General features: G+C 47.3%; 1 long non-coding RNA gene across 1 annotated transcript; it reads right to left on the reverse strand.

Annotated features, from left to right (window-relative positions):
* Positions 1 to 11,439: 11,439 nt before the first annotated feature.
* LOC104670249 lies at positions 11,440 to 15,210 on the reverse strand. The gene is made up of 2 exons (XR_004055627.1): positions 13,441 to 15,210; positions 11,440 to 13,371 (listed from the first exon to the last, which is right to left on the reverse strand). It is a non-coding gene; the product is annotated as an uncharacterized LOC104670249 (long non-coding RNA).
* Positions 15,211 to 27,407: the final 12,197 nt, after the last annotated feature.

The raw sequence follows: 27,407 nt of genomic DNA on the forward strand, positions 1-27,407 counted from the left end.
CTTCCAGCTGGAGTGTGAGTTCCCGAAGGACAGCTTCACTAGATGCCCAGATTTGGCAAAACTGCCAAGCAGAAATGTCATTCCATTTTTAAAGCAACACAGCCTCCCCCACGTGCTAGTCGGCTATTTACTGACAAAGCTCACAGCTGCAAGGAGGGGCTCCAAAGGACACCACACCCTGTGCCATGGGGTTTCCACGAGGATGCCTTCCTAGGTGTGGGCACAGCACTCCTCCCCTCCCTGTGGCAACGCGACGGGAAGGCACCGGCGCGCTCTGGGGTTGGGAACGAGGCCAGCAGGGGGCGGTCTACACCACTGAGTGTTTTCCCAGCTCGGTTTGTTGTTTGGAATGAAATTCACGTGTGATCAATCACACTTTAATTATCTTCTGTTGCTAGCAAATAGCAAACATGTGTTTTCTAAATGGTTTACAGCCCTTAGCTCCCCTCTTACAAGTTCAATAGTAGAGAGGTCGTGGTGAGGGACAGAGAAGGAACGCCAGGCCTGGGTGCGCTGAAGAAACAACCCAACAGGAAACCTCCCAGGCCAGACCGCGCAGTGGCCTCCCAAACGTAGAGATGGAAGACAGGATTTTCTGGAATCACAGCAAAAGAAAGAAAAAGAAAGAAAAAGCCCCAGCTTTGAACATCTCGACAGCAAATTCAATGTCTAGTCTTTATGACTGAGCAAGTTCCCTAAAACTGCAAAGAGGTAAGCACATCAAAAAAAGCACTAAGTGTGAAACCCTGGGAATGTAAACACAGAAGAGACATCCTCCCTGTCCTCGAGGATCTCATAACAAAGGGGAAAGAAGATACCAGTTCAGGAGTGCTCTGAGCGTGGTGAAGGGCGATTCACCCCTATTTAATCAAGATAGCTAGGGAGGAAGATTCCAGTGGGAATGAAAGATTAGATGGGACTCCCACCAGGTTGTGGAGCTCTGGGAACCAAGATAGCACATGTAGCCGCTTTTCAGTTTGAATAGCAATTATCTTTCCAGTGTAATCAGGGTGCAAAGCTTATACCCCTCATAAAAGTTTGCTGAAGTTCAACTACAACTTCCAGATCAATGCTTGTCCCCAACCAACCCCCCACCTTTTACTTTGTCCCTCCCCCAAGGGGCTCAGGCCCACTACTGGGGGCATCTCAGCAGGACATAAGCCAAAATTAGGCCATCAGTATCGTGCTTTGGAACGGATTTCATTCTCAATTTTTGAATCCCTTGAATCGCTGTAGTATTCTTAGAACGGATGGTGTCCTTTATATAGCTTCTCATAAAAAGTGTCTGTGATTTGTCTGGATGTCCAGCACATTTTAACAAACTCAGGCCTCTAGACCTGAGAGCTGGATCATTGCTTCTACAACAAAGGAACACGAAGCTGAAGTTAGACACAGGGATGGAGCCAGTTCCTCTGGTCTCATGTGTGTGGGGCCCTTCCTGTGCCAATGAATCTACCTCTGCCACTCACCCCACCCCAGCTGCATCCCAATCAACAGACAGAGCTGGGTGTGGTGGCACTGCCTGTAGGCCCAGCTACTTGGGAGGCTGAGGTGAGAGGATCACTTGAGCACAGGAGTTGGAGGCTGCAGTGAGCTATGATCACGCCCCCCTGCACTCTAGCCTGGGCAACATGGAAAGACCCCATCTCTAAAAAATAAATACAATACAATACAGACACCAAAAAAGAAGCACCAGAATTTACTTTGTTCTAAAGGATACAGGCTTTGGCAGTTCAACACTCGGGTCATGGGAGTTCTCAGAAAGTGTTTTGACATTTGCTCCCTAGCAGAGGAAAGCCATTTGTGAAACTATTTTTGAACAGCAAAACTAAAAAGGTGAGGTGCCATCTCAGATGCTCATTAGACATGGAGTCCAGAGCTGCTTTGGGGGGTAAGACAGAGACACTGTGCACTAAATACCAGAGCAAGCCCTAAGGACAGAGACCACAATCTGTGCAGCCATTCCACTTCTTTAGGAAACTCTATTGTAAAGACTTTGCAGCTGATGAACTCTCCTGTGTCATCTTCATATCATGAATCCTGATAAAGGTCTCCGGATGCCTGCTTCCCCAGCACCTCCACACAATAACAATTTCTTGCAGTTTCCATTTCCCTCAAACCTCCAACTGTTGCTGCCGCCCTGTGGAAGATGATCTTGTCTCAAATACTTCAAAGAAAATCTGAAGATGCCGGTCAGGAATTCTGACGCATCCTGACGCCATTTCACCAGAGTCTGTGTGCGGCTAATGTCACTCACCGCGTCTTCGTTTTTTTTTTTTTTTTTTTCTTTTAACTAAAATGAGGGGCCTTTCTTCCCATCAAAAGGCAGCTCTTCTCTAGATGCTTCTGAGTAGCCCTGGCCCACCCAGCCTCCTCAGGCACTCCACTCCCTTTTTCCCTCTTTCTCATATAACCTCAGCCTTTTCTCGCAAGATGCCTCTCCACTGGCATCCATGCCTGCTCTCCTTTGCCCCTGGGAGCCCCCCGCCAGGATTTGGTCCCTTCCAGCTCCTTGCTCTGTCTTCCATCAGAGCTTTGTTTTGACTCATCTGGCCAGCCATCCGTCCACTCTTCCTCAGCTCCACTCCTCACACCCCCCAGTCGGACATCCAGCCACTAAAACACTCTCCTTTCCTTTAGGCCAGCAGAGGCTTGCGCGTTGGTAAGCCTGCCATCTTGTTCGGTTTCTTTATGGCTCTTGGAAGCCTCGCACGCAGCTGACCATCTGTTCCTTCTTGAAACACCCACTCCCTGGCCTCCTGAGGAACCACTCTCTCTGTTTACCCTCTGACCCTCCGGCCACATCTTCTGAATTTCCTTTCAGAGCTCCTGCTCCTTCTCCCAGCCTGGTTTAAACACTGCAATTTTTCAAAATCCTGCTTCCAACTCACTTCAGTTCTCACTCTGTGATCTCTCCTCAAAGGTCTCACCCACTCCCATGGCTTCATATATGTTCACAATGCCAAATTTCCATCTCTTGACCCAATCTCTGCTCTGAATTCCAGCCCTCCAGATCAACTCCCAACTGCACATCCCCGTGGGAAGGTCTCCCATTGCCTCAACCTCAGAAGGTCCCAAGCAGTGCAGAGCCAGCCTCCTCCCAGCACGAGCTCCTCCCACTTCACAAAATGCTGCTTCCATGGGGAAGTCATTTGTGCTGAGGACAAACTCATCCTTGGTCCCTTGGTCCCTTGGTCCCTCCCCACTTGCATCCAACACGGCACTGAGTCCTACCCATTCTGGGTCCTAAGTATATTTCAACCTCATCCACTCTTCTCCATCTCTACTGTCTCTCACCTAACCAAAGCAACTATCATTTCCATGGCCTGACACTCCCAAGAGCATCCAACAGGCTTTCTTTCCCCCATCCATGCTCCAAACAGCAGGAGCTGGGAGAACATTTACTTCCACAGACTTTAAGTCGCTGAACACTGTGATCTTTAGCGGGGTATCAGGCCTCATGCAGTCTCATCTCCAGCCAGCCCCCCGCTGGGACACATGCCCCAGACACAGGGCTGTAGTTTTCATCCTCTTGGGTGCCAAGCTTTCTCTGACCTGGGAGCTTTCTTTCATGGGTTTGCTGTGTCTCTAACCCTCTTCTTTCCTGCCCTCCTAATTCCCTTCTCCATCTCTCCTTCCCTCCTCTATCCAGTCCAACCAGGCCAATTCTTTTCGTACCTTAGAGTCTTAACTTGAATGTTTCTCTCTTAGGGACATTTTCCTGATGGCCAACATCCTTAGAAAAGTTGGTATCCTGTTATGTATTCATAACATTTCTCCAACTGTGTGATTGCAACTACCCAATTGTAATTACGTAATTACTTGTTTAAAGTGACATCTGGCTTTCTAAATGACCAGCTCCGTGAGAGCAGGGCCTGCACCTGGCTGGGCTCACCATTGCTTCCCTAAACCCTAGAGCAGGTCCTAACACTCTCAAGCCAGTAAATATTTGCCGAATGAGTTAATGAACCCTCAGCTCCCGTTATCGTGTGAGCAAGGGTTGCATCACACCTTTTCATGCACCTCTTCAGAGCCTCGAGGCCTTGTGACTCCTTAGTCTAGCTCTTCATGGGCTCAGGAGGATGGTTGCAAGTCCCAGTCTGCCCAGGAAGCACTCGCAGTCACCCTTGTTGCCCTGGCATAATTATTGCGACCCCCCCACCCCACGGTTCACTCTCAAAATGCCCTGGTTTGAACTATAAAAAATAGGCTAAACCTATGCTCTGACGGGCTTAATGCAGGCACAGTGTGAAAGAGGCCGCATGCCTCTTGCTCCCAGTGCTGGAGAGGTCACTGGTTGACACCACGGGTGATCTCACCCCTGGTGCATAAGTCCAAAGGCAGGGGAGTTAGCACCCCAACTGGAGAGGACAGCCAGTCCCAGGAATCCCCCCTTTTCCATGGCGGAGGAGGCATCCCCGGAACTAGGTTGGTGTGGCTTCTCAGAGCCACAGTCCCAAACTCCCTGATACGAGCTCTCTCCCTCTCTTCTTTATCCCCATCCCCTCTTCCTTCTGCATCAGGCTTTGATTTCTTTGATTAAAATGAGGATTTACTTCCATGTGGCCCTAAAGGGAAGAATTAGAACTGAAGAGTAGGAGAGCAGGAACGTGAGAAGACACATTTTGGTTCAGTACACAGCCTACCTGACAGAGGCACACGTATGGAATTGTCTTCCTGGGGGAAGAGTTCTCTGTCACCATAGGTGTTCGGATGGAGGCTAGACAGTCACAGACAGGAGTATTGCAAGGAAGAGCTCAGCATCCAGTTGGGCTGGTTTAGCTTTTCATTGCTTTCCTACTGAGGATTCTAAGATGCAATATTTAATGAAAAGTTATTTCACATGTCTACGTTGCTTAGAGAAAGTAATTGAAATGTGGAGAGAGATTTAATCGGCAAACCTTATCCAAAGTATTATTTCCCATGAATAGTTTGGCTCACCATGTGCTCAAAGAAGGGCAAAATGGCCAAAAGATCCCGACTTAACCATGAAAAATGGTACAATTATCCCCAAACATTTCCGGCTGACATAAATATGTACACCCCATCTAAAAAGTACAGCCATCCTGAAGGCCCCATTGGCTGATACTAGCAACCCATTTCTCTGAAATCAGATGATTTATTTTTCTTTGAATGTATCATTTCTGAAGTAATAGGTTAATATTACTTTTAAGTTAATTTTTTTAAAGCTCTGTCTGAACATTCAAAGATAAAGTTCACATCACCCCCCTACACTAGCAAGATAGAGTTTGGTATTGTTTTCAAACACGAAGTCACTTTCCTTCTCAGGAAACTGGCCTGGGAGTATCTCAGAGAAGTTAAATGCAGTGTGGACTCAGGCACAAAACCGAATAATGGCACGAGCCTCAGGAGGGAATGCAGACTGGCTCGGAGTACTTCGGTGGCTGCAGACACCGGCCCTGTGACGCGGGAGAGAAGATGCTTCCATCTAAGTCTATAAAACAAAACCCCAAGCCTCCAGCAAATTCAGGCCTGTAAATGTTGGAAGCAGTTTGCTGCAGTGATTAGGTTAAGGCTTCAAGGACACAGCTCCAGGAGGCTGCATGGGTGGCGGTGCCATGGGTCCAGAGCCAGGAGGGAGGGAAGGGGGGTGTATTCTTCCTGCCCAGCAGGCAAAGCAGTCCGACAGGTGGGCAGTGTCTCCAGCACACAAGCTGGGTTTTCAGGGCAGTGCTCCAGCACCAGCAAGGGTCTGGGGTGCTAGACAGGGAAACTGAGGCAGAGACCCACCCACACAAACTGGAACAACTTGGCAGAGGAAAAGAAGACAGAGGCAGAGGCACATGTCAGTGCCTTCAGCGGGCGTGCAGGTACTCCAGCGCACCAGGGAGAATGATGACAAGACCAGGTCAGACCTCACCAGATAAGATTAGCCCAAGAACGAAGGGAAGAAAAATACCCAGGCGGGAACCCACAGAAATGTCAATGGAAGCAGCTAAGCAGGACACCCTTTGACACTTCTTGAGGCATGACTGGCATGTGCCTGGACCTTGTTTTTATTCGAGTGCCCATTTGCCATTCCCAGGGCCTATGTCCTCAGTCCACCTAGAAAGCCCCGGCTCCCAGGCCCCTCTGAAGTGCATCATTTTCCCCACTGCATGCACTTTTTGGCATCTGCTGGAGCTCGTGAAAGCATCCCTCTGAACTTTAAAAAGTTAATCAAGGAATAAAGGAGGGGGAGAAATGAGAATGAACCCAGCTGGCAGCACACTCAGCATTCATCATTAGATCAGCAGCTCCTCATTCATCATTAGATCAGCAGCTCTCCCATCCACTTTCTCATAGCTGTTTGGTGCCAATTGCCTCAGAATCACGTGGACCCTGTTACAAGATTATAGTTCCCCTTAACTGCCCTATCGAGAACAACTTGAACATTACAAAACATCAAGTTTCCCTTTGAGATATTCTTTCAGGTCCTGCGTATCAGTGAAACTACTGACTCAGCTGGTCTGAAGGAACCTATGAGAAATTGACTCACCAAGGACGGCAGTTTCCACATCCTAATGAGTTGCCCCCCTTTTCCCGACCAATCAATGACTCTAATTGTCCAGTCCCTCATCCTCCACGATCCCCTTAAGGATCCCAGCCCAGACCTTCTCTGGGAGATGTATTTGAGGGTCTCCTCCCATCTCTTGGCTCAGCACCCTGTGATCACAAAACTCCCATCTCTGCTGCAAACCCTGTTGTCTCCATGTCTTTGGTCTGTGACTGCACAGCCAGCATGTGAACCTGTTGGTCCTTTAACATTCTCATTGGAACCATTTCATGGAACAGCTTTTCCTTCAGATTGAACTTGTAACAGGGACCAGAGTCACTGCAGAATTCAACATTTGTCCACCTTATTGCCCTCTTCTCTTTGATCAACCAGGTTTCATTTTCAACCCAGTTATCCAAAATGAGCACTGTGCTGTATTTTGAGCATTCATGTGAGCACAAGCAGTGGACAAGAATTCTGTGAACATTGGTTCTCCAGCTCCAGAGCCCTCAGTCTCTCCTATATCCATCTCTTAACTTCTCACTGAAGGCACTACTTCCCTCACCTTTGTACGTTTCCTCCCCCTCGTGGAAACAATGATGCTTCTCATAGCATCATACTGGGATTACACTGCCAGTATCCACGTACATCTATTCAAAAAACCAGATGGAAGCAGCCTGGTAACGATGATGGTCTGGCCTAAAATGATCTACGTCTAGAATTTATAAGTGGAAGAGAGCCCTGAATGTACCTTAGTTTAATTCCTGTATTCAGAAATATGAGGATTAAGAATTAAAGGGGCCGGCCGGGCGCGGTGGCTCAAGCCTGTAATCCCAGCACTTTGGGAGGCCGAGACGGGCGGATCACGAGGTCAGAAGATCGAGACCATCCTGGCTAACACGGTGAAACCCCGTCTCTACTAAAAAAATACAAAAAACTAGCCGGGCGAGGTGGCGGGCGCCTGTAGTCCCAGCTACTCGGGAGGCTGAGGCAGGAGAATGGCGTAGACCCGGGAGGCGGAGCTTGCAGTAAGCTGAGATCCGGCCACTGCACTCCAGCCTGGGAGACAGAGCGAGACTAGCTGCTAGCTAGTGGCAGCAATGGAACTAGAATCCAAATCAAATTTTTTTCCATCTCACATACTCCCAATTTTTACAGAACAGATAAGAGAAAACTCATGGCACCACTTGGAAAGTGGTTACTCCAGATAACTTCCTCTCCAGCTCGTGTCCGTCCACCAAATAACTGCCAGTCACATTTGACAATGTACAAATCAACATTCACCCGGCACTTTCTGTGCACAGGGACTCTGGGGAAAACAGGAGAGTAAGATGAAGCCGTTCCAGTCCATGGTTCAAGAGCTCATGATCTAGTTGGAAAAGCGAGACCTTCATCCAATAGGTCTGTCAAGCGACCACACGCCAGGCACTGCTGGAGACACTGACAAGGCATGAGCTAAGCAGACTTGAGGTGGGACACGGACCCCACGAAAGCAAGGCAAATAAACCGGCAAGAAGAGTTCAGATGGAGCCCATTAGGGGTAGTGTGAGGGAGAATGGCCACTCGCAAAGATGGGGAGGCTGGAGGCCAGCTCTTCTCAGAGGTGTGATACTTGAGTCGGTGTGTTTGGAGAAGAAATAGTCAGCCTGCAAAAACCTGGGAGAAGAGATTTCCTGGGCCAAGGGACAAGGAGGCACAGGCCAGAGGACCAAGTAACCAAGGAGGAGGAAGGTGCGAGTTGAGCTCAGAGAGTCAGGCATAAAACCAGGACAGGCCAGATTCCTTTGGCCTAGGTGAGGAGTTTGGGTTTTTTTTCTAAGGGACCAGAGGGCTTTATGCAGAGGAGAGACATCATCTGACCATCATCCCAAAGCTAAAACAGAAGTCCACATGTAGACTGTGACAAATCAGTGTGCTGCCACCACAAAGGGACAGCGGAGAGGCCAGCTGGGGGTGGCGGACGTGAGAAGGGGGACAAGGTCACCACTGAACCATCAGGAGGAAGGCATGTGTTTGTTTGCCTGTTTCCGTGTCTGACCACACATTTGCTTATTTCCAGTCTTGGGAGGAATGGCAGCCTTTTTGTGATCCCAGTTACTTTTGTACTTCCCTCCCCAGTGCTGAAATATACAGGCCAAATAATTTCCTTAGCGTTCCTATTGGGGGTGGGAGCATGTGGAAGATGTTGCTAATTTGGGAAGAAGAGGAAAAGCTTTCCAAGAAGTAGGAAGAACATGCACAGAGATGCCCGGACAAGAGGCTTCATGCAAAGCTGGGCGGATGAACCCCAAGAGGTAAAATGCACGACCTGAAGTTTCCCACCAGGCCCGGAGCAGAGTGGGTGGCTGGGGAGGCCACCGAGGTGGACTTCTGGCCCTCAGCAGTGCAGCTGAGGGTGCTGCTTTATCCTGAGAGTATAGTGGGTTTCCACGGAAATCAATGCCTAGGAGTGAGGGATTGGGTGTGCCTGTTAAATGTCATTCAGGCTGTGGTATGGGGACAAGCCTGAATATGAGACAGAATGGAATGGGTGAGGCTGTCTGGGGGATGTGATTCAGGTGAGAATCAAGCAGCCCTAGGATGGACCAGAGGTCATTCACCAAACCTCAGAGCGACATCCAGAATGTCACACTGCTCTCTTCGCATGGGCCAGATAAAAAAATATTAAAAGTAAAATAGCCAGATGCTCAGGGCCTCACTTTGTGGACGATGATTTAGCACGTAACACGGAGCACTTCCAACACAACCACATGCTAGGCACTTTCCACCTGTTGTCTTATTTGAGACTCACAGCAGTCCTGACAGTAGACAGAGACTATGTCAGGAAAGAGGTCCTGGAAGCACAGTCATGGCTGTTAGAGCCTGGCCGAGGTGGCCACGTGGTCCCCGCGGCATCTCAGCAGACGCCTTGCCCTGTTCACAGGGGAGTTGGGGGAAGCAGCCTTTAAAAGAATGCTGGGGTTTCCATCGGGTTTCAGACGTCAGGAAGTCCACGGCTAGGTCCTGGCACCCTCAGCCTGAGCCTTCCCTGGCTCCCCTTAACTCCCTTCCTGTCCAAATTCCTCACTGACAACCTCCTCAGCTTTCTTATTTTCCAACCCTGAAGAGCAAGAGCAAGAGAGAGCGGTATTAACAAAAGGTGCCTTTTTCTGTCTGCAGAGCCCTCCCTAGGCTCGGAAACCCCGGTTGCAAGGAAGTCTCTTGAACCTCACCACCCTGCCCCTCGCTTTCCGCCAGGCTGTGGGAAGCAGATGCCTCCTCAACATTTTGCACAGTCTTAAGGACACTTCATGGCTGCTCTCCATGTATCCCATTTTTTTAATGCACCCTCATGCCCCTTGAGTCATGAAGTGTAACATCCTCTTCAAGTTTTCCCAAAAGAACCAACTTACACAAAAGCATCAGTGAGTAACGTGGACTTTACAAATCGGTGTGTCTATTCCAATCCCAGCAGGAAACCTCAATGTCCACACAGGACACGCCCTTTGTTCTACGTCCCTTCTCACCTGCTTGACTCTTGGGTGAGGGGGCAGCATGGTCTCTGTCTCCCCTCATCCCCTGCCACCCTCTGCACAGCATCCATCCTGGCAGGCTCCGTCCCGAAAGCAGAGTGATTCAGCCTTCCCATTCCTCACCCGGCCTCACCTCCCCAAACCCGGCAGTCCTTCAAGAAAGGGACACTCCATCTCAGCCATAGGCAGAAGACAGGCGTGGCCATACCTTATAAACAAGGGTCTTTCCATTTTACTATTTTGTTTTTACATCTGGCTCTGCACAGAAATCCAGGGTTGGGCTTCATTTTTGCTCAAAGGTAAGTGTCTTCTGCGAGGGTCCATGTTGCAGGAGATGTGTGAAGACCACAGCCGTGGCTTCCAAAGTGCGTTAATCCTGACTGGCCCTCACTCTGAGGATTTATGCCCTTCCCAGCTCCAGACCCAAGGGTCTTACTTAAGAGGGAGGGTCATCAGCGTTTGAGCAAAACGTCTAATAATTTTCCCCCTGCAAGAATGCAAGCTGAGGGTATTTTGAGGACAGAAAGCAAGTAAAGAGAGTGGGCTCAAAGGACATTCCCAGAAAGCATCTGGGGAATAACGAGATGTGACGGGGATCTGGGAACGCTCAAGAAACGCTGGGCGACAGGATCTCCTTCGTGGATCCCCTTAAAGCCGCGGTGTGGCCATATCACTGCTCACTTCCGGGCTCAGTGTGTGTGTGTTTGTCAGAAGCAAAGGTGCACCTGCCCCGGGGTGGGTGACAGACAGAGCCCCCAAGCCATAAGGAAGCCAGTTGGGCTTCTCCGGGGGCACTGTCCCTGAATGAGGGACTCTGCTGGCACCTGACTGTGATGTTTGCTTATAGGTCATGGTCAGTTGCAATTAATTAGCTTAGGCAGTAAATCATAACCTAAGAGCACCCACTAAATATCCCTCCAGGGCCAGGCTACTTGTCACCCGTGAAATGAATTATTCAAGCTTCTTCATGAACAGGGACGTTCCATTCTGAATAGGTAAGAAGTCAGTCCCCAAATCATACTGTGGATCCCTTTCCTTCTATAAGGGTTTTATAAGTTTTAGCTCCCCCTGCCATTAAAAAACAAAACAAAAAAATTCTCCCAAGATTTAGAAGAAAGAATGATTGTCTCTTGTCTTCTGAGTCTTCATTTCCATCTCAGGGTTTTCTTATTTTTAGTCCTTTCTCAGAGCCCACACTTCAGCCAACCACATTTTCTCTCTGACAAACGTGAATAAAGCAAAACTGTCCAAAAACAACCCAAGAAGATCCTTGTCTTCCAGGCAGAAAGACCAGGGAGGTCCTGCGTGGAGCCCCGGCTCAGCCCTGAATCCCTCCTGCGCCCGGACAGCTCCGGGATGGAGAGCACTCACTGACCCTCCCCCAGCCCTCTCCGTCTTTTCTTAACCTCAGTCCACCTGAAAAAGCTGACATGTTTCAAGGACTTTAATCATCTGATTAAACGTGGAAAAGTGCCAAAGAAAAGCCAATTTTATGAAGTCTAGGTTTTGAGCCCCTTGCAGCTCATCCAGCGTGTGCCTTTCCGGGGTATTGTCTGGGCTCTCCACCGACAAAGTTCAACTTTTAAAATCTGCAATAACCTTGTTGTATCTGCCCTTCTTTTGGGAAGGATCTTAGCAACAAGGGTCACAAATTCAAATAACAACAGGGACCAGGCAGGAGACGTAAACTGGCCCAAGCTGTCACCATCAGCCTCTCTAAGGAAAAGAGGACAGGGCCTCTGGGCACGCTGGGGCCCGTTCCTCAGTCCCAGCCTCTTCTCACCACAGGGACACACATGCCCAAGGCCTTTTCTCTTTTCCAGAGAAGCCAGAAAAAATTTTTTTGTATGAAAGTTTCTCATTTTAAAATGTGTCTAAGCAATTCAAATGGTCTTAAAATGCTGCGGGAACCAAATCCCACACCTGTGCTGCTTGGGGTCTGCCTGCGAGGGGTTGGTGTGTTTTGTGGTTCAGCACCAGAGCCCCCCATGCGTCCCCACCCCAAGGGGAGGCACAACTGTCCCAGAGCACGAACCATCCCAGCACCTTTCCACCAAGGTGCACAGTCACGGCACCCCCGCGCCTTCCCTCTGCCTCTCTTTTGAGAAACACTGAAGGCTTTTTCTGAAATTGGCTATTGATCTGATTGTCATTCAGACTCACGCTTGCATTAATGCTCTCTTTAGTATAAAGAATTGTCCTTTTGCTTTTTTCCAGAAGGATGGAAAGGAAGGTGGACAGAGGGGGCAGATAGGTTTTATTTCTGAATTACAGCTCAAGGTTCGGGTGCTTCATAGCCAGAAAACTCCCTAAAGTAGCTTAGATGGAAGTACAAAAGATAAGATTTTTAAATCTGTTCTTTTCAGTTCAGTACAAGGAACATTAATTCTGCCTTTAACCGCACAGACCTAACTCTGTGTCCAGGACCATCCAGCTCTCCCATCCCCAGGTTGGACCCCAGTCAGATGGAGCATTTTGCTGCGGGAAATTTTATCTCAGGGATTCTTTTGTTTCTGGAGGACAGCTTTTTAAAATAGCCACATAAAATGAGGAAAATGACTGAAGTCATTGGCATTATGTCTGTCTTTTAGAAAGAGTGCCACCTGGCACATGAGGGCCTCACAGGCCAGAGATGTGTCACTTCTTGACCTGTACAGGTTTTGTGTCTTGGGGGCCTACAACCAAGGCTGACTTTAGGCACCAGATCCCTCAGGTGGGACCCCCAGAAGTGCCCCGATCTTTACTGGGGGACTCGTGTCCCATCTGGGCCAGCCTGGGCCTTGCTTGGAAACGTGAAGTTGTAACATACCCTGGCAGAAAAAAATAGGAACTTATATCTTGACTGACATAAATGTGAGCTTTATTAAGTGCGCAAAAGAAAACACTTAGAATTGTTCACTAAGGCAACCGTCTGAGGACATACCATTTACACACTGCTTTAAATTATAAAAGACTGGACCTGTCTTAGTGTAACTATTTGCCTTTTACAAAAGTACTCCCCCAGACATTATCTCACTTGATCCCTGCAAAACCCTCCAAGAGAGAAGACACTGCTGGGCTCCCCCTGCTCCTGTTTTGCCAGTCAAGATAGAGAGGTGGCCTGTCTAAGGCTCTGTCGTCAAAGCTGTGCAAACAGAGAGCTAAATACTAACTCAGGGCCTGTGGCTCAGGGGCTACGGCTTTTTCACCTTCCCTTGGTGGTCTTTGGGTGCAAGAGCCTGCACCCAACCTAAACATTTATAAGAAAGTGCAACAATTCCTATTGCAAGGAATATTTTGCTCCTATTGCAAGGAATATTTTGCTGAATGGGTTATTGCATCTCAGCAAACACACTTTAGGGAGTGACGGAACAAAATCAGAACCTAATGTGGAAGATAACATCAGAGTCCATGAGATATTAGACATCCATGCCTGAACCACTGTGATGGAACAAAATCAGAAACCAATGTGGAAGATAACATCAGAGTCCATGAGATATTAGACATCCATGCCTGAACCAGGGAGCACCTCTGCCTTCAGCAGACATCAGTTGTCGACAAAAGACATGTCATCAAGTAAAAAAAAAAAAGTTCAGTGGCAAAACGAATCCTGAAAAGAACTTAGAGAAAGAGAAACCAGCGTGCTGTGTTTGGTAGCAACAAGTCTGCCAGCGGGGTCTGAGAGACAGAGAGAGGGGCGTCAGTATGGAGAAGATTAGGCCAAAGAGACAGAAATGCCAGGAGCTTCCAAAATCTGACTGGCCACTGTAGTTTCAGCATATACAAGTCAAAGTCACCAAAACTTTTAAGCCAGAGTCTGCTAACCAAATGTGACTGAGGCGGGAGTCTCCATCAACAGAGGTTTATTTAACCAGAGGTTGGGGATGTGCCCAGGAAAGTCATGAGTTACAGGAGTATCTGTGATCTCAGCTTTCCAAAGACGGTTGTGGAGACTCAGTAAAGGGGGAAAAAAAAACCCAGCAGGAAGGAAGGGAGGGAGGGGAGGCACTAAGACAAACGGCTACACTTCCTTGTGAACAATTCGTGACAGAGGCCATGTGAGAACCGGCCTGATCGATGAGGCTGTGACACAGGGTCGTGAAACTGCAGCTGTCTCTCTGGGAACAGAAGAAAGGTGGTATTGTGTGACTCACTTCACAGGCGCAACTTTGCCTTTGGCACACTGAGTTTGGGGGGGGTCCCAAGATTTTATTTTCTTCTACAAGACTAATTTGCACCTTCTGCAACGCATGTATGCTAAGTGCTGGATGAAAACACAGGGCCTCTAACGGATTCTGAACAGAGAAAGGCTCATACTTTATAAGGACTAGAAATAAATTAACAGGATACAGAGCCAGAGCATGGCAGGGAGGCACTGTGAGATAGGAAAATGAGAGGTCGTTTTGCTGAGTCCTAGATGACATCTGCAGGAGGCAGGAGCTGACTGTGGGTTCTGAGGCAGGTGACCGGCCAGCAGGGCTGTGGAGTCTAAGGCAGGTGACCAGCCATGACTGTGGGGTCTGGGGCAGGTGGCTAGCCATAGGCAGCACAGCAGGGCTGGAGGCAGACGTGGCTTTCGCCTGTTTTCTAATTCTAACTGTTTTGTGGAGAGTAGATTGGAGTCAGGCAGGCAACCAAGAAAAACAGTCAGTACGGCCCACTCGAGAGATGCCTTGGCCCAGCAGGGCTGTGAGAATGGGGGCGTGGGTGGTGGGCCTGAGCCCTGGGGCCTCTTCGCCCTTTCCTCATTGCAGATGGGCTACTCAAGAGACAGAAGCCAAACAGGTTAGACAGACGCTGCCACCCAGGCCCAGGATCTCCCTAGAGACACCGTCTTCTCCTTTTCTCCGCCAGCTGGCCAGGCCGGTCAGCAAGACCAGACTCGTTTCTGCTGGCTGAGGCTTGGCCGCACCCTAAATGTGCAGAGTGCCAGCCTGATGTGGGAGGGAAGGACGAACAGGGTGGACTGGGCCTCCTGCCATGCCTTGCACCCCACCTCTGCCCGCTCCCTGCCCTTCCGGGCAACTGGACCCCACCCTGCAAGCTGGCCCCTCCAGGTCTCCTCATTTACACCAAACACGTGGCTGGGGAACTGCGGAGCATGAAGAGGGAGGAGTTCGACAGTTTGCCGCTCTCTCGACCTTCCCTCTCCCCCAGCCCCGGCCTGTGGCCTGCAGCCCTGCTGGCGCTAAACTTCCCTGGTTACTGTCCCTCCCTCCAACTGCTGCGGAACCACCTGTAACTGCCTGCACTTCCAACTGCCACCAGCAACTGCCCCTGCAACTGCCACTGACTCAGAACCTCCTCAGGGTTCTTGCTGAGATCCAAGCTGTGCTCAGCCGCTCCACCCATCTTTTTCTTCTTACTCTCCTTGAGCTCTCCAGTCTCAGCCCAGACCTCGTGGGTTCTCTGAAGGTTTACTGGGGCTGAGGGCTGGCAGTTATCTTCACGTGTGGATCTTGAGCTTCCTCAACACCCAAGCCTTTTGAAGAACCACCGAAATATGCATCAAAAACAGCTCAGGATCACATGACAGTCTTTCTTAAAAAGAATATTTTGCTATGGAAGCAGAAAATCAAGTATCACACATTCTCACGTAAAGGTGCTCTGAAGCCAGCTCTGCCCTGGATGGCTGCCCTCTCCCTGCCGAGCTCACCGGGCCTCCTGCTGGCCTGCCAGGTCCTCTTGTCACTTGATATATCATTTCATCCTCCCCCCGGATACCACACTCGCTCCTCTTCATAGCCAAATTTCTTGAAAATTTTGCTGTTAGGCACCAGGAGTTTATTTTATCGCTTTGAGACTCGGTCTAAGCAGCTCATTCTAAGGCTCTGTTTACGTTTTGTCTTGTCAAGTTCTGTAACACACGATGGCGCGACGAAGACAAATTTAGACACTACACCTTTAAGGAATTCAGGGGGACCTAGGCAAAGCACTCTGGGAAAACACAGAAGGAAGCAACCAGCAGCCTAGAAAGGTCTGGAGGGTCCTCTAAAGAAAAGGGGCTTGAGTTAAATTGGGTAAATGAAGAGGAAGTCCCCAAGAAAGAAAATGGGAAAGACGACAATGATGGCTTTCATTGTGAAGACGGTGGAGTGTCTATCAGACAGCAAGGCCGAGATCACGGCTAGCTTCAGAAGGGCCTGGAGCCGCCACCTGGAAACCCCCAGCACTGTCCAGGTCTTGACTCTGCTCCTCTCTGAGCATGCATTTCCTTCTCTTCTCTCCATGACCGGCGTCCCGATGCCCCTGGGCTGCCCCACAGCTCCTGAGTCTGCACATCACATGCCCAACAGAGGGGGGCTGGCTTTCTTGATACTAATTCTTGTACCAAGAAGGATTCATGTACAGTCAAGGCTCCACCCTGACCTGATTAAGTATGGCTAAAGGGATGGAGTCAGCCCGAACACGCCAGCCAGGCCCACGCTGGTAGAGGGGCATTGTGGCCTCCAAGTGAGGCAGGCAGTGGGCTGAGCCCCCAGCCATCAGAGATGGATAATAGACTGGAGCTACCACAGAGCAGGTTTTGATTTTGAGTCTTTGCCCCATAATAAGCTATCTCTGAACCGGGAGAAACAAACTCCCTCTTGGGTCTTTGCCACTAGGCTCTCTGGGAACCGCTACAGTAAGAACGAGCATGGATCTGGGCAGATCCGGAGGCTCGGCCCTCCCTGCCTGCCTCATGGGTGTCTGGCTTGATGTCTGGGTCCAGACGTGGGGGGCAAGGGAGAGCTTTTGCCTTGGCCCCTGAAGGTTCTCTGAAAAATAAACTGACATGAGGCAGATCGATTAATAGGATAAAATGCATACAAATTTATTTAACGTGTATCCACAGGAGCCTTCAGAAAGAAGTCCCACCCCCCGGTAAGGTATGGAAGTTTCTAGACCATCTTGAGGTTATAGAAAGAATGCAGGCTCAGAGCATGGCCAAAACCAGGTTTTAGAGACAGGACAGGTTATGGCCAGCAAAGCTGGTCTAGATGAAGCCCCTCATAATATAGCCCCAGATGAAACAGATGGCAAATGTTTCCTTTCAGACCTTTGGAAGTGTCAGTGTGTCAGCCTCCCTTAGATTGGGGAAAGGCCTAGAAAGGGAAGGCCTGAATGCAACAACGGAGATTCTGTACAGAGGCAAGTTTCCCCCACAAGACAGGTTTGCAGGGCCATTTCAGTCTGCTGGCCCTACAGCAGCCATTTCAAAAGAAGTCAAAGAAATATATTTTGGGGTAAAATAAGTCAACTTTCTTCAATGATCAGTCACTCATTTGGTGGTGCTGTTGTTCCCAGGACTAGGAACCCTCCCAAACCCTTCCTAATGCCACCTCCCTACAGGAAGCTGCTATGAACAGAGGCTCCCATGCTGGCCAAAGCCGTGCCGGGCTTCCGCAGAGAGCACTGCCAGGAATCTCCCTTAGCCATTTCCGACACTGGATGGGTGCTCTGCCCTGGACAGCTGCCAGGGTGTTGCCAAAGCCTGCCACACCCAGTGGACCCGCTGTGTTTCTGATGCAGATCACCCTGTCTCTGTCCTGGAGTCACGCGGGACCAAACTGTGCAGATGCTTTTCCTATACTTTCAGGGAGTGGGGCCCCACCTTGCTCCTTTCCCCATGCATGGAAGGGTGCATTCCTAAAACTGAACCCTATCTGAATGACCACAACACCCCTGACACATAGGTACTTCAGGTAAAACTGTAGGCTTTACACACGCCACATGTTGTAACGGGTATTGACCCCCCAACACATTAGAGTGGGTGCCCATGGGATAAATGGGAGTGGAGGCTAGGGAGAAAGCAGGAAAGATGAGAAATGAGGTGCAGGGGTCTTGCACAGACCAGGGATGATAATGGGCCAAGAATCAAAGAGTATGAATAATTCAGCCTCATCTTCCTGGGGCTACCCCAGCAGAGGTGTTGTCTCTGCTCTCACCATATCCTACATAGGTCTGTCCCCGGCTTCTGCAACCTTCTGAGACTATGCTAAGAAGTCCCTTCAGCTAAGGAGGCCTTTGTGCTAAGAGCTGGCAGTACCTGGGAGCGCTTGGTCCCATGAGCAGCCCACAGCCAGTGGTGACGACAAGGGGTGCAAGTGTTGAAAAGCCCCGCACCAGGACTGCAGAGGAACTTGGGCCCCAGGGCTCCCCGTGGACCCACCGCAGCTGACACAGCACTTGTATCAGCATCCTGGCGTGGCTCCTTCCCAGCTGGCATCACCTACTCTGATTTCTCCTGGGGGAACTTCCTTAACATATCGTTTGCACCTAAGACTCTGTCTCTGGTGTGCTTCTGAGAGAAGCCACCTAAAACTATTTACAGGATGAAAAAAACTAAAATTTTTTTATGCATGCGAAGAATAAAATGTACTTTCCTGTAACTCCATTTAGATTTAGAGACCTCACCTCCCCCACACTGAATGAACTGCTCAGCCAATTACAGGTCTGTTCCCAGTGGTATGCTGGCAAGCCAGGATTTCCAGGGAGGAAAAGAGGAGAAAAGAAAACGTCCTTATTTCTAATATTTCCTAATTTTCATGATATAAATGGGAGTGATATAAATTCCCACCTGTGGCCAATCCCAAGCTACAGATATGATGTCCCTGCACTGGGGCAGGGTGGCGTAGAAAAGGTTGCAAATGCCAGGCCCTCGCAAGCCCGGGGAGCCCGCCATAGCATGGCACCTTCCCTCGCCAGCCCCTCCCTGGGAATTTGTCTAAGCTGCTGTGAGCCATGGTGCTGGCTGTGGTGACCGTCCACTTCGAGTCCCATGTCCCCAGGGTCTTTCCTCATGCGTGGCCACATGGCCCCACAGGTCTGATGGCGCTGTGTGCTACTTCCAAGACACATGGGCTGTCAGTGACTCTGTTTTCAAACTGCAGCAAGAGCTCGGAGACTTTTCCCTCTGGGTCTTGCTGCAGTGCTGGGGGTGCACCCAGGAAGGAGGGCATGTCGCCTTCTTCCTCTCCTTCCCCACACTTGGAGAATCTGCTCTGGGGATGGGTGGCCAGATAGGGTGGGGGATGCCTCACTTTCCTTGTGAATGCTTCTCAGCTCTCTCTTCTCAGCACTTTGCCCAGTCACTTCTTCCTTTGGGAGACTATGATTAAAATAACTTTCATTCATTCACTGCTAGACACTCGGGTTTACAGTGAATTAGAAAAACAAGCTTCCTACCTCCAAGGAGCTTGGGTTTAGTTCCTGTTCCCTGTTCAAGATTTTCAGCCATGCTAAAAAGTCCCTTACTGCTTGGGAAAGCATTCCAGGCAGAGAAAAGGGCAATTGCAAAGGCACAGAGGCAGAAACCGACCTGGTATTTAAGGAAAAGAAAGAAAGCCTGAGAGAGTGACAGAGACATTTTACAAGGGTAGTGGCAGAGTGGCATGAATCAGAGAGGGGTAGAACCAGAGCTGCAGGGTGAGCAGTCCAGGGAGAGGAGGCAGGGCTATCATTCCAACTGCAAAGGGAAATGAAGGTTTAGAAGATGTAGAGTGACATCATTGTATTTATATTTTTATAAGATTACTGAAGCCACTTTGTACTGGAAGCAGGGAAATCATTTGGATCAAGTTCCTACAGAAAATCAAGTGCAACAAGGTAGCCATTTGAACGAGGGTTGAGGAAATGGAGACAGCACTGGAAGTATGTGAGATGCAGACTGAAGGTGGAAGTGACAGGACTTGATCACTGAGTTAACGTGGAGCAAGAGAAAGAGAAAGGACGCCTCCCAGTTGTTTGGCTTGAGCCCTGGATGGGCCGTGGCGTCCTTCTCTGAGTCAGGGAAGAGAGGAAATGGAATTGAGTGGGTTGAGGGAGTATGAATCCACTTTGCACAGGTTAAAACAAGATGCCCATTAAACACCCAAAAGGAGATGTCAATTAAGTATAGGAGCCTGGAACCCAGGGGAAGAAATGAGGACTACAGATGGAAACCTGGGGTCACCAACATGTGGGCGGAGTGTCTTTTACAAAGCAGGAGTAAAGAAAGAGAAATCCACAGCAGCAGAAAATAGAGGATCTTCTCTAACACAAGAGTGACACCACACTCAGCAATGGCTCTTCTTGGTATTTACCAAAATGAGCTGGAAAGCCATGTCTACACACAAACCCTCACACAATGTTTACAGCAACTTTATTCATAATTGCCAAAATATGGAAGCAATCAAGATGCCCTTCATAGGTGAATGGCAAACTGTGGTACATCCAAATAATGGAATATTACTCAGCTCTAAAAGAAATGAGCTATCAAACCATGAAAAGACATGGGGGAACTTTAAATGCATATTGTTGAATGAAAGAAGTCACTCTGAAAAGGCCGCACACTGTATGAAACCAATTCTATGACCTTCTGGAAAAGGCAAACCTGTGGAGACAGTAAAGGATCAGTGGTTGCCAGGGATTGGGGGAGGGGGTGATAGGCAAGTCAAGGAGGACTTTTAGGGCAGTGAAACTATTCTGTATGATACTTTAATGATGGATGCGTGTCATTATAAATTTGTTCAAGCCCAGGACCAAGTGCGGTGGCTCATGCCTATAATCCCAGCATTTTGGGAGGCCCAGGCAGGCGGGTTACTTGAGGTCAGGAGTTCGAAACCAGCCTGACCATGGTGAAACCCCATCTCTACTAAAAATACAAAAATTAGCTGAGTGTGGTAGCACACGCCTGCAATCCCAGCTACTAGAGGGGCTGAGGCAGGAGAATCGCTTGAACCTGGGAGGCAGAGGTTGCAGTGAGCCGAGATCACATCACTGTACTCCAGCCTGGGCGACAGACCAAGACTCCATCTGAAAAAAAAAAAAATTGTGCTCAAGCTCATAGAATGTACAACACCAAGAATGAACCCTAATATAAACCACAGAATCTGGGTGACAATGGTGTGTCAATGTAGGCTCATCAGTGGTGAAAAATGCACCACTTAGCCAGGGATGTTGACAGGGAGGGAGGCTTTGCGCGTGTGGGGTGGGGTGTGTGCAGATTCTCTGTACCTTCTGCTCAGTTTCACTATGGACTTAAAACTTCCCTGAAAAACAAAGTCCGTTTTTTAAAATTAATTCATTTAGACCAATAATACTGCTTCTAGCAACATTTGCTAAGGAAAACATCAGAATGAATAACAAAAATAACGTATGTCTAATGATGAAGTGTTATGTAATAAATAAATTTTGTGTTTTCAACCATGTAATAAAATAGGAAAAAAAAAGATGGAAATGGAGTGAAAATATCTAGGCTGAGGCCATTTCCTCGTGAAGAGAGAGCCCCAACAATTTCCAACAAGCTAACAGACGGAGGGCACCACCCATCCAGGTGGGAGCAGACGGAAACCGAGAGCCACTTCTGAAAGAAGACAAAATTGATCATGCAAATGTGTTTGAATGTGATCAGAGGAGATTCTTATGCTGGTGGAGGGAGGGGGGCAGAATGTGGAGTGGAATTAGTAATAAGAACATAGAAAACCAGTATAGACAAAAGGGATTACTTACTCAGAGGAAACGTAAAAGCATGTAGAAGTGGAAAAGCGATTCTGTTTTACTAACTGACTGACTGGTAAATGTGATTTAACTAGTCATAATAAATACCAAATGGTGATCTAACTAAGTTTCAGTGACACTCGCTTGGGATTTCTCAGAGGGCATGACAAGGGAGTGTGATAGGAAGGGTCGGGTTTGGCATGGAGGGTGAGCAAGAGGTGATAACGGGAGCTGAATTCCCATGTTCCCTAATGGGAGGCCCAAAGATTATGCCTGAAGTGGAATGATCAAGATGTAGGAATGTCAACATGGAAATCAGAAGAATAAGATACTTTTCTTAAAAAAGAAGAGCTAAGAAAGTTGAAATTGGTTGCTTCCTGAGAGTAAGAAATGGGTGGAAAGACTGGCAGAGGAAAGCTAGTTTCTCATACCCATTAGAGAATAATTTGACTTTAAATGATATGTCTATAACTTTGAGGAAAATAAAACTAAACAAAAAGAGAAGTTTCTGAGAGATGATGTGTCAGACACAGCACGATAGCTGATAAGCACTGGTATCTACTGAGTACCTAGTGTGTGCTGGGGCAATGTTGTAGGCACTAGAAATACACCAGTGAGTAGTCAGACAGACACACACACACACACACACACACACACACACCCTTCCAAATACATACATGCCCATAGGTTATTCAGCAGCCCACCAGGTGTAGCGTGAGTCATGACATTGGGCGCTCACAGCAGGAAGCTGGTGTGAGATGCAAAGTGACCAGAATGGGAGCCAAGAAATCTGAAAATTGTGAGATGCCTCAGGCTTCATCAGCTTGTCAAAATGCTGCTTCTCTGTTTCAGTTGTTAAATAATTATTTTCATCACACCCATGATACTTAAAAAATATTCACAGTTCACTGTTTATGCAGTTAAATTTCCTAGTAATTCATTTAATACCTAATTTTCTGAGTACTGTGCTAAAGTATCTCCCTGAGCAATTCACCATGATAATCTTGGATTAGATAAACGAAATTACCAGACAATGTCTCGTGTAAATTTCATTTTTTGCAATATTTTACCAATCATTAAAGGAACACATAGTTATTAAGTTCTCCTTTATTTCCTGAGTTCCTTCTTATTGGAGGTGTAGCATTTGGGTGGTTGTTTTTAGTTTTCTTATTGGTGTTTTTCTGGCAATCTGAGTAGAAAAAAAAAAATCAAGAATCTTAAGTACATGTCCACAAGGGAACTATATGGGGTATTACACTAGAACATAAAGATATTTTGCACAAGAAATATTAGCGGCTTTACAATTAGAATTAAATTGATTGGCCGGGCGCGGTGGCTCAAGCCTGTAATCCCAGCACTTTGGGAGGCCGAGACGGGCGGATCACGAGGTCAGGAGATCGAGACCATCCTGGCTAACACGGTGAAACCCCGTCTCTACTAAAAATACAAAAAACTAGCCGGGCGAGGTGGCGGCGCCTGTAGTCCCAGCTACTCGGGAGGCTGAGGCAGGAGAATGGCGGGAACCCGGGAGGCGGAGCTTGCAGTGAGCTGAGATCCGGCCACTGCACTCCAGCCTGGGTGACAGAGCAAGACTCCGTCTCAAAAAAAAAAAAAAAAAAAAAAAAAAAAAAAAAAAAAAGAATTAAATTGATTACATTCTTTTTTTTTTTTTTTGAGACGGAGTCTCGCTCTGTCGCCCAGGCTGGAGTGCAGTGGCCGGATCTCAGCTCACTGCAAGCTCCGCCTCCCAGGTTCACGCCATTCTCCTGCCTCAGCCTCCCAAGTAGCTGGGACTACAGGCACCCGCCACCTCGCCCGGCTGGTTTTTTGTATTTTTTAGTAGAGACGGGGTTTCACCATGTTAGCCAGGATGGTCTCGATCTCCTGACCTCGTGATCCGCCCGTCTCGGCCTCCCAAAGTGCTGGGATTACAGGCTTCAGCCACCGCGCCCGGCCAAATTGATTACATTCTATTTTTAAAATTTTACTTTAACTGGCACTAATTTATGTATTTATAGGGTACAATGTGATGTTTTGATTTTTGTTTACATTGTAGAATGATTAAGTCAAGCTAATTAACATATACATCACCTCCTATACTTACTAGTTTTTTGTGGTGAAAACATTTAAGAATCTACTTTCATGCCACATAAGGAGGGCTTAGCCACAGCTGCTCTTATACTGATGTAGGATGCCCTGTGACTCTCCTGGAGTGTTATGAGGAGCTGCTCTCAGGCCATTTCTCACCTACCTTCTATCTCACAGAAACTATCTCTGAGAGAGTTTGCATCTCCTCCTCCTGAGTCCTGATGCAGTCTGAAGAATTGGGGCTTGCCTTCTCCCGTAGGGTCTAGCTGTAGACTATGACACTGTTAGTGACAGCATGAAATTAATTCCTCGGCCACGGGAACTGCACCACTCATGTTGCATTGTCACCTGTCTCTGATGTTCTGGTATTGTCTCTTGCTCTGGTGTTGGGACAAGGGATGTCATGAGACATCACCTTTGCTATTCTTGATTTTGTGGTCCATGTAAGTCACAAAAGAAAAAAGAATCTACTCTTAGCAATTTTTAAACATACAGTACAGTATGGAGTTTCCTCAAAAAACTAAAAATAGAACCGCCATATGTTCCAGCAATCCCTCTACTGGGCATGTACGCAGAGGAATTGCAATCTGTGTGTTGAAGAGCTGTCTACACTCCCACGTTCACTGCAGCACTACTCACAGTAGCCAGGTTATGGAAACCAGTGTCCATCAGTGAATGAGTGGATAGATAAAATGTGGCATGTACACACCATGTAGTACCATGTGTATATTCAAAGTTTTAAATGTGCATCCAAACTGCCTTCAAGATGGAAAGCTCTTGAACTTAGATCTAAATCATCTTGAATTTAGATGATTTTAGGGTAAATGATACCTCCATGTCCACTTGCACCTGGGTCGGGTTGGGGACAGCCCTCATGACGACAATCTGGCCATGGCTCTGAGAAGCATTCTGGCTCAGGTCAATCAGTCTCTGTCCATTAACCCACAATGAGAACCAGATGCATTCTCAACTCATCAGACAAAAGACCCCCTCCAGGGGCCCAGCAGGGCCTCACCCACTTCCCAGATGGAAACGCCTTCTCCAAGTGCCTTCCCAGGGGGCTCTTCAAGCACCGCTCAACTATTCTCCAAATCAGTGTCCTCAGGTTGTTTTGCTCACTCAATCAGAGAGAAAAGATTTCAGTCCCAAATCGTAACGTGTGTATTTTTCTTTGTCAACTGTACTCATTAACATATCATGATCATTATGAAACATACACACAAGACAGTATTAAATGAATCTACATGAAATATGTACTTTTTAGAGAGAGATGTACTTGTTTTTCTGTCTGAAGTCTCGGGAAACCGCGGTGCACACTCCCTGAGTATTGACTCATGCCTCAGAATCCCTCAGCTACCTGAACCATGGGAAGAAGTACATATATCCCTCCCGGGTCTTGGGTTCACCTCAGTGCCTTCCTCTGCACGGATGGAGACATGGAATAAGCCAACGCCTACACTGTCTGTGGCTTGAATTAGAAGTCACTGTATGCAAGAATTACCTATAATCCCACTGCTAAGACACAACTCTGCTTATACTTTAGAATGCAGTTTTTCAGTGACTTTCTGCACATCAATACATTTCTTTTCAAAATGTTCTGTTTTAAAGTTCCTTTTGGAGGGCTGGGCATGGTGGCTTATGCCTGTAATCCCAGCGCTTTGGAAGGCCAAGGGGAAGGATGGCTTGAGGCCAGGAGTTCAAGGCTGCGGTGAGCTATGCTTGAGCCACTACATTTCAGCCTGGGCAGCAGAACAAAACCCTATCTCTAAAAACAAAACAAAACAATGGCTGGGCGTGGTGGCTCATGCCTGTAATCCCAGCACTTTGGGAGGCTGAAGTGAGCGGATTACCTGAGGTCGGGAGTTCGACCCAGCCTGACCAATATGGAGAAACCTCATCTCTACTAAAAATGCAAAATTAGCCAGGCATCATGGCGGGCCCCTGTTTAATCTTAGCTACTCGGGAGGCTGAGGCAGAAGAATCATTGAACCTGGAAGGCAGAGGTTGCAGTGAGCAGAGATTGCACCATTGCACTCCAGCCCAGGCAACAAGAGCAAAACTCAGTCTCAAAACAAATAAATAAATAATTAATTAAAGTTCCTTCTTTCATTTATCACAAATATTTTCTATGCCACTCAAATTTCAACATTCTTTGTTACCATAATGTTGCATAATATACTTAATTTTTTATACTTCATGATTTTTAAATGTTCTATTGTGGAAATTTTCAAACAAAAATAGGATAATTTAATGAACCCAAATGCATTCATCACTCACCTTGGACAACTTTAAACATTCTGCTATTCGTATCCCTAACTCTACCCACTTCCCACAGCCCACTAAAGTTTAGTTGTTTTAGGTAAAATTTACAGATACTGCAATGCACACATCTTAGCTGTACAGTTTGAGAAAATAGATAAATCAGAGTAACCCGCATCTGTGTCAAATAGTGAACATTTTTCATCTCCCCCAAAGTTCATTCATAGCACTTTTCATTCAGTACCACGCACCAGAGGTAACCATTGTTATAACTTCTTTTCAACTTGAATTAATTCTATTCCAGAACTGCATATAAGTGGAGTATGTACTCTTTTGTGTTGGCTTTTTTACTCAGTATAACATTTGTTATACTGAGTATATAACATCTGAGATGTATTTACATTGTGAAATGTATTAGTCGTTTGTTTCTTCTCATTGTGGTGTAGTATTCCACAATATGAAAATCCCACAATTTCCTTAATCCTTGTCCTGTTAATGGGTGTGTGTGTGTTATTTCTAGCTTGGGGGCTGCTGGGAATAAAGCTGCAATGTTTTCTTCTACAGGTCTTTCTGTGAACACATATTTACATTTCTTTTGGATAAATACCTAGGAGTGGAATTGCTGGGTTAAGAGATAAGTACATGTTTAAGAGACAGAGAGAGAGAGAGAGAAATTTAATTAGCCGGCATGGTGGTGTGCACCCGTAGTCCTAGCTACCCAGGAGGCTGTGGCAAGAGGATCACTTGAGCCCCGACCCCCTGACGTTAGAGGTTATAGTGGGCTATGATCATACCACTGCACTCCAGCCTGGGTGACACAGGAGACCTTGTCTCTAAAAAAAAAGAAAAGTGATGAGAACAGACATCCTTGCCTTGCTACCAACGTCAGGAAGTTTTCAGCATTTCACTATTAATTAATGATGTTAGCTGCAGGATTTTAGTGACTGTCTCAATATCAGAAGTTTATTCCTGTTTATAGTTTTTTCTAAGAGTTGGAGTTTTTTTCATAAATTGATATGGATTTTTCTCAAATGCTTTTTCTGCATCTATTGAAGTAATTATGCCATTTTTTGTTAACATAGTAATGTGGTGAATTGCACTGATTAACTATTAAACATGAAATTAACTTGGCACTACGGGGATAAATCCCACTTGGTTATAACATACTATTTTTCTACATTGCTGGATTTAATCCTATTTTAAAGATTTTTTTGCATCTGTGTTAATGAACCATCTGTGTGTTGACCTAAAATTTTCTGAATTTGTATTTTGTCAAGTTTTTGTGTTAATACGGTATTGACCTTACGTCACAGAGTATTTCTTTTTCCTCCTCTGTATTCTGAAAGAGTTTGCACAAGACAGGTAATACTTCTTCCTTAAATGTTGTATAGAAGTAACCAGTGAAATCATCTCCACCTGGAGTTTTCTTTGTGCGCGCACTTTTAAAGCAACCCTGATTTCTTTACTATATACCACCATTCAGGTTTTCTGGTTTTTTTCTTGTACTGGTTTTGGTAAACTGTATTTTTCAAATAATTTGTTCATTCCATCTAAGTTATCAAATGTGTTGACATAAAGTTGTTTATAATCTTCCCAGGTTATGACTTTGATAC

This window comes from Rhinopithecus roxellana, chromosome 21, assembly GCF_007565055.1.
Source record: "Rhinopithecus roxellana isolate Shanxi Qingling chromosome 21, ASM756505v1, whole genome shotgun sequence".
Classification (NCBI taxonomy): Eukaryota; Metazoa; Chordata; class Mammalia; order Primates; family Cercopithecidae; genus Rhinopithecus; species Rhinopithecus roxellana.